We start from the raw sequence: 14948 nt of genomic DNA, 5'->3' as shown, positions 1-14948 counted from the left end.
ACGAATAGGCTTTCGTGAGGACACAATATACTGTTTTAAACAGGGTAGGCAAAAATTTTGAAAAAAAAAAATGATTTTGTTTTTTCGATATTCGGAATTCCCAGCCTTTCCTCCACGATTCCCAATGGGTCACTTGTGTGTGCACGAGTTATTTACAGCCAAAATCAACCTTTTCCGAAACCTAGGTGGTGACCGACCACGCCTCCTTTCACACCTATGCGAGATCTCGAAGTCTCCTATGTTGAAAAAAAAATGAAAAAAAAAACGCCTGTTTTCCCCATGTTTAGCAGAACAGTTATTGCTCGTCTGGCGACAGCAATAAATACCTAGCATTCCTATTTTAGCAAAAACAATCCTCAGACACTTCTGGTATCTCTCTCGACGCGCGTTGTTTTGGTTCTCTTTTGGCTTGCTTTCACGGCTAAAATCGGTTTTTTATTGCTTTAAGGCTACATTCTAAGCGTTCATGATATGGCGAAGACGAAGAAACTATCTTAAAAGGGTCGCTCTCACCGGAATCGTCATACGTTCGTTCCTCATGGCACCAAGTTCCCGCAACGCACTGCGACGCTGGACGCAGCGGTCGCCACGTGCGCGTCTTCTTCAAAGCTGTCGCACTCGGCAGCACGCATAGAGGACCCAAACGCAAGTTCTTGTGACCGTGACTATGCTCTGATTGACACTGACATGCTGTCGTGCGCCATCGTTGAAAGCTGTGCGTGTAAAGTGTGCGATGGGGGCTTGCAGCTGCTCGAAAACGCAGCACGAAGAGCTGGCGTTGCTTGCACTTACTCTCTCAACTGCGGAAGGTGCTCTTCACATCAATTCCAGACGTCAAAAAAGACGTCGGGCCTCTATGAAGTCAACATGAAGATTGTGTATGCCTTATGATGCATAGTAAAAGGTGCAGCTGCTGGAAGTGACGACTGTGCTTTGCATACAGCGCTGCACAGCTGGTTACAAAAGTAGCCCGAAAAGCAAGGCAGCAAGCGAAAAATGGAAAGATTGACTCTGGAGGTGACTACGGGGCTAGTGGCCATTGATCCGATAGATCCGCATGCATTTATGGCGCGTAGGGTTGGAATAAAGTGCTTTTGTTTACTTCAAAGCTACTTATCTCGAAATGTCGATTTTCGCAACGTTTGCCCCTTGTTCTCTGGATCCGCAGCAGCTACAAACGTCATTTCTTGCCAACATTATTGCAGCGTAAGGGGCAATCTACTGAACCAGAATTATAAAAATTAGTTTAAGAGATTTTGTTTTACAAGCTATTTATTGGCCATTTTGGCCTGGGAAAATAAGTAGATTTACTAAAAACAAGAGCAAAAAAAGCCTCTTCTTATTACATAACACTTCTGGTTCAGTAAAGTGAACTCGGAGAGCTAATTTCAACGATACCAGTATGATTGTTCTAACGTCAACAGATCCTGAGAAAACAGGTCGCAAACATAGGCTAGAATACATGGGAGGTATACAACCTACCCTGACCCCTTAAGCCAGAAAGTGTTCGGAATTCAAATAACTACCCGCGCCTTAAATGACCTACGGAATGACGAGGCCATGCATCAAGGTACAGAGATTTCGTTCATGGTGTGGGAGGGTTACTATGAGCGCTAAAGCGTCATAGATGTGGGCCATGAAAGAGAGAATCTTATCGAGCAGCGGACTTGCGGGTAGCGTCCCGGGGGCGTTCCCCTTCCTTTCGACCCGCCACACGTTTTTGGCACTGTGTTCCGAGCATGACGCTGCGCTTTGGCTCCGTCCATGGCCTTTGATCAATGTGGCTCACATGCCCCGTCACGGTAGTCGGTTTTATCATCGTTGCTTCATAGGCTACTGAGAAGGTGCGTGCGTACAGGTGTTAATCACACGCGGCACAACCGAATCACAACATCGTAAATGAGCGAGACCCGCCTCGGGGATGCTTTCGGCTGCCGAGGTCGAATCACGGCCGTTTCCATAGAGCCGGAGCTTAAAAGGCAACCGTGTGCTTGTGATATCAGTGCACCGAAAAAAAAAAGGCCATCGATGTGCGTATTTAGGCCAAATTATGATATGTGCGCTAGTATGACGTCAATTGTCGGTTGGAGCTACGACCTATTAGGGGATGCCAGGCTACCAACTAATTACCACCCCAACTTCTTCCGTTTAGCTACAGTGTAAGCTTCATTCGAATCACATTCTCCTCCCAACCGCTGCTGCTCATTCCACTTAGCTTGCGGCGCTTGGGGCCGGTGCACCTAATTAGAGACCAGGTTCTCGCCTGGTTGCCGCCAGCTACACCTTGGCAAGTAAGCCACCACGTGGGCAGGTGATTACTGACACCATGGCACGAGTCACGTGCTGTGGCACATGTTGCCATCGTTGGATCTTGGGTTGCTTGGTTTGGGTTGCGGCCCAGGTTGCTCTAACCGAGCAGTCTCTCACAATTAAATGTGCTGTTGTCTGACACAGTGCAAAGTGAGCAGCCTACCAAATAACCGGTTATGTTGAACAATGACACAACGCCGTTATGCGAGGAATGGCCAGTATAAGTGCTACCGCAATAAAAACCAGATGGTCAGAGTTATTCAGGAACTCTGCACTATGGCACCTCTTTCTCTCTTTCTTCTTCACAGCACCTTCCTAGCCTCCCTCATATTTACTCAAATCCGTAACCCAAAGTGCCTCTTCTGCGCTGAAAAATCTACTTAAGATCACGTAATCTGGGACTGTACAGCGTATCCTCGACCCCCAGATCGCATGACTGCTCCCTCACCTAAGGGTGGCTTTTAGTAAAGGCTAGCGACGACCGAGACACTCAAGTCAAGGTCGTCGAGTGGGCCTATGCGGTCCGAGACCTGCATGGTTTGGGCACCACCCGCTGACCACAACTCTACTCTTTTGTTCAATTAAGTTTTTACTCACTCATGCCCACATTCTAGAATTCCGGAGCGGTTCAGGTGTCCACGGAGAAGTGAGGCAGTTACTGCTCCTTTCATTTCCTACAAGCCATTCTTTTCCCAGTCAGGGAGAGGGATGGATGAGAGCAGGATATGTTAGGCTTGGTTGATGCGGGTTTAACGCCCTAAAGCGACTCAGCCTATGAGGGACGCCGTAGTGAAGGGCTCCGGAAAATTAGACCACCTAGGGTTCATGAACATGCACTGACACCGCACAGTACACGGGCGCCTAGAATATGTGCACGGAGTGACCATGACAAGGACGTGAAACCAGGGAACTATGCTTAGACAGCCATCGTTGTAAAACAATGTTGCGCGTGCTTTCTCTGCAGGAACGTTTCGACAAGAGTGAAGCATCGCAGCGTGAGTGGCTCTTGCAGGGGCACTAACCTTAAACCAGCTTGCCAGCATGTGGTCTCGCGTGAAGTCGACCGCCTTGCGTTCCAACCCTATGGCACCGAGCGCGGTCAGGCCCGCCTGTTGGAAGAGTCCCTCAGCAGGCGACAGGAATGCCCTGGACACCGCGTCGCCCTCAGCACCGCCCGCAAGCCGGGAGGTCAGCAGCTGAGGCGAGTGGCTCAACCCAAACAGAGTCCCCTGTCGGCCGTGCTGCGCTGCCACCTGCGCCCAGAACTGCAGCCGATCATGGAGAAAGCGTGAGGAGAGGAACGAGTGAGACCCCTGGCGAAGGCAAGCAAATGTATTCACATATTGTCACGTTGTAGTGACGGCAGTCCAGCGGTCAGGAAGACACCAACAAGACTTGCAAACGAAGCTCTTTATTTGGGCCGACTTGCGCCCGCAAAAGAACTGAATCACTCGGGGGCGGCGTAAGCAACAAACGTGCTCGTCAGTCGTCGAACTACGAATCCCCGCCGCTCGCGGCATCGCTCAATTTAAAGCCGCCAAGGAACCTTCGAGATAAAAGGACAAGATCATCTACAGGTACCTGGAAAACCGTAGATGCAGCTCTTCATGGCTGCGATCAATGGAGATTAGTCCGGTCGCTTCTTGCGCCACCAACAAAAATGATAACGCCCCTTTCCTGCGGCCTTAAGTGCGAACGAACGGACACTACAATGATACGTGGCAATATTTATCTTCGTAAAGTCCTGCCCAACGTTTATTAGTGCGAAAGCATTTAGGCTGTCGTTCTGCAAAAACCAGCCGGTTTCTCCGTAACGATATTTCCTTTGGTTTAAAGGGTCCTGACGTCATGAGACACCTCAAATTTGAAAATGTGAGGACTAGATATTGATGTAGCTTCCACTATATTGTCATATGGAATTTACTAACCCTAGCCCCAGGTGGTCGAAATTTCCGGAGCCCTCCACTGCGGCGTCTCTCATAGCCTTAGTCGCTTTGGGACGTTAAACCCCATAAAACCAAACCAAACCAAAACCCTAACCCTAGCCCCTCACCACCAGAATCGACCCTCTAATCCCCACTAATTCCCTTTAATCCACGAACGAACGACTCGATTTCAAGGGTACTGCTCGTGATTATGGTGCTTGAACGAAAGGCCCCTGCTTACCACTTTTATTCGTGGCGACTGGCGACTTACGATTCTTTTGCTCTTCGACTCCACTGCGCACAACTGTCATAAAGGGAGCTCAAAAATTTAGGCAGTGGCTTAGATCTGGTTAAGCCTGGATATACAAGCGAAAAACTTCAGTTACGCTTGGTTTCACGTCACGACTGTCGCAGTTCGCGCACAACGCACTGGGAGCACCACAATAACGGTGGAGGCATTCGGCCGTCCACACACCGCCTGTACGGAGGCGGAGGAGGAGACGGTAATCGGCGCGGTTAAAATTCAGGGGGCACTTTGGCTCTCTAATGTGCTGCAAGACGAAAGAGTTTCCTGGCGAACTGTTTGTTTTTTATTTAATATTATTTTTAATTTCTCACTATCTCTATTTTAATTTTATTTTTGTGATTTTTATTGTTTTTATTTCCTTTATTGTCCTTTTTTCATGTTTGTTCCTTTTCTTACTTTTATAGGTTTCTTTTCTTATTTTTCTTGTGTTTTATTATTTTTCTTTCCTTATTTTTATTTTTATACCTCTTATTTTATTTATGAAACCCATGCATTCACTAGATGCGCCTTTATTCATGCTCAACCCGCCGCGGTGGCTCAGTGGTTACGGCGCTCGGCTGCTGACCCGAAAGGCGCGGGTTCGATCCCGGTGGCGGCGGCTAGAATTTCGATGGAGGCGAAATTCTAGAGGCCCGTGTGCTGTGCGACGTCAGTGCAGGTTAAAGAACCCCAGGTGGTCGAAATTTCCGGAGCCCTTCACTACGGCGTCCCTCATAGCCCGAGTTGCTTTGGGACGTTATACCCTAATAAACTAAACTAAACTATTCATGCTCTAACCTTGAGCCTTCGTGGCGGTGTGGTAGCGTCTCCGCTTCAAATGCCAAAGGCCCTGGTTCGATTCCCAGCCTAGACGCAGTTTCTTTTTAAGTAGCAGCTGCGCGTGACGTCACTTAGTCGCGGCATACGGCATACGCGAAGCTCGGCTCCGACCCTCCTATAGTCGGATGCAACCTAAGAACGAGGCGGCTTTTCCCCATCAAAGAACCCCCCTCCAGCCAATGGCATCAGCCGATTCTCCTGACCCTGCTAGTGTGACAATGCAGGGAGTGGCAGGTGAAAGGAGATAGTCCTCTCCCTCCGTAGTCAGGGATAGACCCCTCTCTCCATTGTGGCACCGCTCCCTGCGTTGTCACCCTAGCAGGGTCATGATGGCTGGAGGGGGGTCCTTTGAACGGGAATAGGCACTTCGTTCCGACTATAGGCAACCTTTCCGTTTCGAAAGTGATCCCAAGACTTTTTCGACGTCCATCTGTGTACGCCCGGTAACCCTAAAATCGGTTTGGTTTATTGGTTTACGTGCCAAAGCGGCTCAAGCTGTGAGGGGCGCCGTAGTGAAGGGTTCCCGAAATTTCGACCACCCGGGGTTCTTTAACGTGCACTCACATCAAACAGTACACGGGCCTCTATCATTTCGTCTCCATCGAAATTCAGCTGCCGCGGCCAGGATCGAACCCGCGTCTTTTAGGCCAGCAGCCGAGCTCCGTAAAAACGTGGTAACCTATATGACTCACGAAGACTGACTAAATAGTTATTTCTCTTGCCCAAGCAAGTTTGTAGCATAAATCGACAGCTATCGAATTCGTTGCCTCCCTGCGTGCCTGCGACCAACACCACGTGGTACGCTGGGCATGAACAGAACTCTCCGGCCAATACCAACAAAATATTTATGGAGTGGCGATAAACGGTGCTACGAGTTCGTGCGTGCGTGCGTTGAGGTGCTCGCGTTCTCAAACCACACTTCAAACATTAAAGCAAAAATACAAAACAATAATTGCAACAGCAAGATCATCTAGCGAAACACCGCGCTGTCCTACAGTAACATGGTTCTAACATAACACACGTGGCTCATCGGTAAATAGCTTAACTCGCCATCTACTACTGCAATAGCTTGGTTGGCGCACTCCTCCCTGATGAGATACAAAACAACGGCAGCCGCCAACAGATGGGAAAGCATGATAATCACAGGATGGCGACACATGTGCCTCCTTACGTAAAAAATGCAGAGTGGCTTTTCTTTATAAAAGTTAAACACATGCCGCAGAAAACCACAACGTGGAGTGGGGAAAACATTAATCACATAGGCACAACGGCATGGGAAAAACCACCTTTGTTGTTATAGAGGCTGTTCTGCAACGACTTATGTTTCTGCTGTGTTGGTATGTGCACCTCAACAGCGGTTCAAACAATAATACCTGCACCTTGTGTCAAGACTATTGGCTGAAGGATTTCATGAGGCAAGGAGATAAAGTTGGGAGCGATTTTCTCTTTCGTTGTGTAACTCCATCAGCGGTATTGGAAGAATTAAAACTGTTCACGACGATGGCGGTTCTCGTAGCCCATTCCGTCTCTCCACTTCGCCCGCTTCCGGCAGATCGAAGAAGTGCAGAAAGAAGTATAATTAAGGGCACTGCTTCTATGACTGGCGTCGGTGCAGCCTCGCAACTTCTCATTAAGCTTCTCGGACGGCCGTTGAAAGAAGTTGGTTATCACCGAACGTTGGCCTAAAGATTGGTTTGGTTTGGTTTATGGGGTTTAACGTCCCAAAGCGACTAAGGCTATGAGAGACGCCGTAGTGGAGGGCTCCGGAAATTTCGACCACCTGGGGTTCTTTAACGTGCACTGACATCGCACAGTACACGGGCCTCTAGAATTTCTCCTCCAAAGAAATTCCATCCGCCGCGGCCGGGATCGAACCCGCGTCTTTCGGGTCAGCAGCCGAGCACCATAACCGCTGAGCCACCGCGGCGGCGTTGGCCTAAAGAGGACATCTAGATGTCAGGCTCGTAAGTAAGTAAACGCCATATTTGTTTTAAGCATGTTTTAAGCACACACACACACACACTCAAATATTTTCTTCACTCATGTACATGTCGTTTTTCCTGTCAGTAGACGCCTAGTCAATTGCGTTACAGTGCCATAGCGTTCTCGGCTTACTGGTATCGACGCCTGCGCACACATGATAAGGAAAACGGCAGAGATCTTCTGTCTTTCGCACCTTGATTCTTGAAAAGGGGCTCCCTGTACTTAGCAGTTTCATTCATATCCATAGAGAGTTCCATGAAAAGAAAAACCCGCATTTGTTCGCACAAGGATTTCGAATTCTAGGGAGACTATTATACTTTTTAGTGTCTTACTATGTTTGCACAAACTAGATTTGTAAACGTGGTATCATATCAGAACTAAACTGTAGCCTACAAAGATAACCCCGAACGCAACGACCATTCGAGTGCAAATACGATATTTTTGACAGACGCATCCTCCACCAAACCACTCCCCGACCCCTTCCCTTTGTGATGTGACTCTAAATTTGGTCCCTGCTGGTGCACCTTGATGAAGGTGTCGTAGGCCACGCCTCCAGTGACAGGGATGAGCTGGCCCTTGCTGGCGTAGACGTGCGTAAAGACGACGAGGTCGCAGAGCTTCTCCTTGACGGGTATCATGGCAGCGTTGATGCCGCCTCTACCGATGGTGCACACCATGTATCCGTAGCCGGTGGAAGCTGCGCGATTTCGCAAGGGCCAACTGTGAACAGTGAAACTGTTGCAGCGGAACTGAAGTCAACACCGTTTTTTATTTTATTTTTAGGGGGGGGGGGGGGGGGGTCCATAGACTAAGTTGCACGGCTGTTCCCTTTAAAACGTTGGTAATCCATCCACCCATTTTGATAAGGACGTCATGCGTTTCAATGGAATCGCGGAACCATGTTTAAATCTGATTTTCCCGCCGATATATGTGTATTTTGCTGCCGTTCAAACGTCTACATAGTCAGCAGGTGTCAAATAATCGTTTTTGCCTGTGAACACTGGCTGGATATCGTTGGTTGTCCTGAATTAAATGTTCCATCCTTTGACTAGAAATGGGGCAAATGACAGACATCCTGTTCATATTGAGCTTGCTCGATTTGATAGGAATTAATCTCCCTGATCTGTGGCGGCACAGACTTTCTCAACCAAACCTGGTTACAAATAAACATTCAGAAGCACATTATAGATACACTGATATCAATGTTCCAGACAATGTGATGATGCGAATCGCTAAGCCTAGAAGTATTTTTATCATTCAGGTAGTCAAATTACTGATAAAATTAATTTGCTTTTATTCGCAGAACCAGTGAGGACATATGTAAGTTGGCCTGTATACACGATGGTGGTCATGGATGTCAATGGTGCAAGGGCTACTTTTCCAAAGAGAACTATGGTAAAAGGTATTTTTGGTTTATGCAAAACGAGATCACAGACAAATTTTTCACGCATTACGCCCGAAAGGACAGGGACTGTCTCCTCTGCGACATACTCCAGGAAATACGCTGCGCCACTGTAGTATTCATGTTAACGGGGTTACGGATTACGCAAAAGGGAAAGTGCCCACCGCCAACGACAGTTGACCACCAGCTTTTGAATAGTGGGGTTGTGGCGTTAGAGAGTCTTCAACATCCTAAGTTGAATCGCTCGCGTCTACATCATCAGAGGAGACAGCAAAGCGTGGCCGGAGGCAGCAGTTCACTGGCGAAGAAGTACAAGGGCATCGCAACGAAGCGCAACAGGACGACAACGCTCACCCCTCAAGCCTCTGACAAGTAATGCTCCCACATTTACATATCATAAGAATTCCTTAGATGCCCCATAATTTTTTTTTCTTTTTGCGATTATATTACTGTTTGCCGAACTGTTGCGTTATGTACGGCATTCATGCGTTTGTAACCACTCGCCTTTGTGTTGTCATAAATACATTTGCTGCATTGCTGTGCTTTAGGAGTTGTCATTGCATTTGTATGACTCCTCCTGCTCATCCACTATGTACATTGAAATGCTATTACCCGTCTGCCTTCAATATTAGCCCTGTACAGAACATTTGTTTTTTTCTTCCCATGGATTTCGCGCTGTATTATTACTACCCAAAATGAATGCCGCCGGGCCACGTATCGCATTTTTAATAAGGCATTCATTACTATTATTTTCATAAGGACATTTAATTATCAACTGTTCTAATTCGCCCACCTAACTTTCTGCCACCCCCCGCTACGCGTGTTTTCTCTTGTAATCCACTCCGTTACCGATAAGGATCATCGGTTATCTTGCCTTCGCAATACATGCCCTCCCCAAGCCCATTTCTTCCTCTTCATTTCGACTAGGATGTCATTAACCGGTGCTTGTTCTGACCCACTCTGCCCCATTACTGTCCATTAACATTTCCCCAATGATTTTCTTTTCCATAGCTCGCTGTGTTAACTTCAATTTAAGTTTAACCCTTTTCGTTAGCCTCCACGTTCTGGCCCCATACATACCCAACAATTCGTGACGAAAGTATATCTTTTAGCGGGAAAAAGTCCATGAACAGATTTTTTTTTGTATTCTAAGCTCTCACAATAAGGAACAATACAACCGCACATCTGTAGGCAGGCTTTCATTTTTTTTTCCTTTTGACGGTTTTTCTATCGTCGAAAGCGTTCCCCAATGCTTTTCTATGCCAGTCTTAACTGCTTGATGTAAGCGAGGGAAACATTCTAAAAGAAAGTATTACTACACAGTGGGAGTATGAACCATTACCTTCAATATTTCGATACCAGTACCTTACAGGTTTCAACATTTAAAAAATTTTGTCTACGAATGTTGAACATTGGTGAGTACTCGTAAAATACAACTCTTATGTTCATTTCTTTTAGGGGATTTTGGCAAATTGCCATTCGTGATCTGAGAGGCCGAATGCGCTACACCTTATTCTTATTCTTCTAGTTATTTCCCTCTCGCAATCGGGATATGCACACACTACATGCCATAAGTAAACGCATTCCCTAACAACTTCCAGAGCCTCGCTACAAATTGTAAATTACTGCTTCCTAGTGAGAATGTTGAACATCTCTTTCGTCTTCTGCATATAAATTCTTAGACCAACTGTTCTGGTTCCCCTGGCTAACTCGTTGATCGTGCTTTGCAAATCATCGCCTGAGTTACTTAGCAAGATAAATATCATCAAGAAATCGCAGATTACAAAGGGATTCTTAATTAGCTCTTATCCCCAACTTTTCGTAATCCATGCCTCAGAATTCCTCTTGTAAAGAGGCGGTAAATAGCACTGCCGAGATCGTGTCTGCCTGCCGGATGCCTTTCCTTATTGCCATTTTATTGCTGACTTTATGGAAGACCATGATGGCTATGCAGCCGTTATTAATATTTTCCGCTATGATTTCTGAGGTTTCTACAGAGTCAAATGCTTTTTCAAAATCTATTAAGGCTATATCAGGTGTTTCAGGGAAGACTAAGTAATTTTCAAAAGTAGACTTTTGGGGTAAAAATGTCGCTTTTCAGGTGTAGTGTAACAATGCTGGCGGCCACCGGAAAACCGGTCAAGTGTTTTAAGTAGTAAGCTAGTAAACTTATTTCTGATAATTAACTTTTTAACTATCACAGGTGGCCAACTGGTTGCACTTAGAGATTCGTAGCCGGTGGATAGCATTAGCCACATCAGTTTTTAGAATTTTGAAAACGCGGTTATCCTCGGCTCGGTGGCTCGAGAAAATTTTCTACATCACGCCAAAATACATGGCTTTCGAAAATCATACAGGCAAGGCAAACTTTCCAGTGAACTAACTAGTCAAAAAAAAATAATTTTGTCTAGCCACAGCGCCAAGGATGATCGCGCTCTCTGAATTCTAAAAACTGATTCTAAAAACGACCGGCTACAAATCTGTAATTGCAACTGGGCGCCTAGCTCTAATAGTTAAGAAGTTAATTATTAAAATTAGTTTACCAGCTTACTACTTAAGACGATTCACCGGTTCTCGGGTGTCCGCCAACACTGGTAATACTATGCTGAAAAAGCTACATTTTTCCCTCAAAAATCTGTTCTGGAAAATTATCTAAACTCTTCCCAAAAACACCTGGTATATAGAAGATGCTTATAATCTGCACATTTTCATATGACCTAATAGATAGCGTGAGTATGGTTTATTGTCGAGTATCCTTTACGAACCCGAAGTGTCACAATATTCGGCGTGTACAAATGCGCTCACCATACTTCAGCTACGAAACTTAAACAAATTGCTGATGTTGCTCATTATTATTAACGCACACATCTGCTTTCTTCCCATGCCACGCCTCTCCTTTTTTGCTTGGAGAAACCTTCTCCCTTATTTGATGTCCGTTAGATACTCTTACATGGTAGCCTACCTAATATATCTCTTAAATCAAGGGAAATAGAGAAGTTAAGAATTTTTCTGCATTTATCTGATCGTTAGGGCTCAAGACAGTCCCGTCATGGTGTCTGTTCAAAAGTTATTTTGTTTCCTGGGAGAGCATGCCTTCCTTCTCACTATCTACCCTATGGCCTACTTCAGATGAGCTCTTAATGGTTACACGTTTTATTACTGTTTTTCTTAGATAGAGCGGAATGTCAGTTCTCGAGTGATTTTGCATGCATTGTAATTCATTCAGAACAGAGAGTTAAATTAGACAGAACAACCTTTCCCGCTCCACTGATGTACCGCGGCTGAGTAGAGCATACAATGTGGATTCAAATTAGAATAAAACGGCCTTGGAGACTAGTGTATAGCTATATTATAGAAGCTTTTAAGAAGCAATGCAGCTATGGCTTCAAATAATCTGATAAAAATTCAAATCATATAGTGACAGATGTTTCGCCGCATATGTCGTGACTGTGTCAGACTGTGAAATGAGCAGAGCCTGGCTATTCACTTTTCTTGTCAGGTCATGAGTTTCCATGCGATTCAATCAGTAGATCTCGTAGGGTTTAATTACTAGCGCGCCTAAAAGCTGCGAAGATTAGAGGCGACACATTGTTTTAAAATGTATTCGCTGTAAACATATCTGCAACCTTAAGAAAACCGCAGCACGGGTAACGGGATAGAGTGACCAAAATATAACATGGAATATCAATACCACGCAGATTAATCAGAAAGCGCACTTTCACAGGCTTAGAAGTTTCCGCGGTAGTCCGGCGTATTTCTTATAACAGAAAACTACGCCCACAAAATGACGTGTATCTTGATAGGTTGATATGCGATCACTACCTCGCACATGCACGCCCTCTCTCAGCCTCTATCGTTAGACCGTTGAGATGTACATAAAAAGAACCAACGGAAGCAGCGGGAGGCGCACTCACGTGTACGGGTTGTGGTCGTAGTGGTGGTCGTCGTGGTAGTGGTTGTGGTTGTAGTCGAGGTGGTAGTAGATGTGGTGGTTGTTGTAGTTGTTTTCGTCGCACTGGTGGTCGTTCTTATGGTGGTCGTACGGATGGTCGTGGGGGTGGTAGCTGCGGTGGAGGTAGTGGTGCTCTTTTTACGTGTGGTCGTCGTCTTTGGAGTCGTGCTGCTTTCTGCGGTTGTGCGCTTCGAAGTCGCCAGCCTCGTCCTCCGTGTAGATGTCGTATCTGTGTCGAAAGAATTTTCATCAATTAGCTTTTAGTTTGACGCACTTTCTACCACAGAACCTCGTCAAAACCAACATGAAATTTTCTTTCAATGTTATTATTATTATCAGCCAACGGATAAATAGGACCCAGAGCAACATAAGACTGCATAGAGGAAATGCTTCAACTAAATAGAGCTGTTTCCCAAACCCGTAAATAGGTGCTGATTCGTACGTACAATTTTTTCGTTGCTGACCTGTGTTTTCGAGCTGAGAAGTACCGAATGCACCCTGCGTACTAAGACAGAAAACCGCTATTCGAATCTGGCCCCGCATATGTTTGCAAGCAGGTTAAACACAGAGACACGGCAGCTCAGGCCACTGTTGAGAATAAAGGAGCGCAGGATATGGATGAAGTTAAGTTACATACAAAAGTGGGAGATGAACTTGAACAAGACATAAAAGGCCGGATATATTAGTGGAATTGAGTCCAGCTTATTTCATTGGTGAACGGTCTTGTGTCATGTTTATCAACACATGCTTTTAGACAACCAGAAGAGCGCGTAATACGATCAAGCAAGCGCGAATCATAGCGGCATCGGCGTTGCAGTGCTGCCTGCTGGGAACTACACAAAAGGACCAGTCCTGCGTCGAACGTGGAGCGTTGAGCTCCTGACTTGAATTTGAATTGAGATACAAAATCTTCTATTGAACAGATGAAGTCTCCAACACTGACAAGTCGCCGTCATATCCGTGCACAAGTATATCCGAAAGCCACACAACGACAGCTAGCGACGATTTCCGCGCTGCCTGTGAGCAGAAGAGCAAGTGCGTTGGCGGAAAGTTTCTCGCCATTCCCACCGGCACACCAAAATACTGCTGCACGGGAGTTTAACAAGGCCTGCCATTTCTATCGAGCAGCTACTGAAGGCTGATTAGTGGTGCTCACGGCTGACGATAACGGTTTTTACTGCGGTTGCCCGCCCGTTCAGCGCGATATTCTCACACCGCACAGTTGTAACTGCTGAGTGCTAGTTTATAAGTCCTTGCTGGCTATAGTCTTCACAGCACGGTCATCATAAGGTTCACAGACTAATTTCAGTTACTGCGCACTTCGCAGTGACATCAGCGAACTTCCTCGACCGTTCCATATGTCCGCTTTTATGAAGGCATTCTTGAACCCTACAGGCGCCTTGAACCAATATATTGGCACCTGGGCTAGTCGGTGATGTAATATGATTTAGAAACTAAGCTGGAAAACATGACTGACCGCAGGCCGAAAGACACTCCACAGGAGGAACACTTCAGCGGAGGAGCCGGGGCTGTCTCGAACACCTCGGTGTTATGCCACGAATGCAGTGATAAGTTTCTTCAACTAAGCAAGTTGTCTGAGTCATAGTTCAAGTAACAGCTGAAAGGCTACTTGAAATAATTGAGACACGAGGCTGAACTAAGAAGTCAATCCTTAAGAGAAGGCGAACGTACTGAAAGAGGAAAAGTTGGCGTATGAGAAAAATGTGAAAAAAAAGGGTCAGCGGCACGTTACGGTGAACTTAGAGGAGGCGAGGTGGGGGGCAGATATCGTTTTTCTTCTTCACTAAGTATGACACACGGCCTGCGGACACACTCGTAGCCAATGTCATGTGCCGATCATGCACCATTTTTCGCGCGCTGGCTAATTTTGACATCGTGATGAAACAGCGATGATGCCGATGTCTCAAACCTCTACATTTGCATCTACAGAAGTGTAGCGGAAGCTTCCCTGAAGACAGCTCTTTCAATAGAACCGCGTCTTCCGCTGCACGGTTCCTGATTCATCTTCCTGTCGGTTCGATACACTTGTTAATGGCGTTTGAGCATAACATTTGTTACACCCTTCATAGCGCCCATTGCATGTGTATGCAAACGAACAAGGGCATAGGGGTTAATCAGATGTGCACTAGACAGCACGATAGTCAGATTAAAATGTGCCAGGAAGCTGGTGTCCCTTATTCCACTAACATCGTACGGAGTGTATGAACTAGCACCCACCTGTCAGCGTTG

This window comes from Amblyomma mixtum, chromosome 7 (assembly GCF_055824585.1).
Source record: "Amblyomma mixtum isolate Tamu chromosome 7, ASM5582458v1, whole genome shotgun sequence".
NCBI classification, from domain to species: domain Eukaryota; kingdom Metazoa; phylum Arthropoda; class Arachnida; order Ixodida; family Ixodidae; genus Amblyomma; species Amblyomma mixtum.
Note: the sequence above shows the minus strand (reverse complement) of the source record.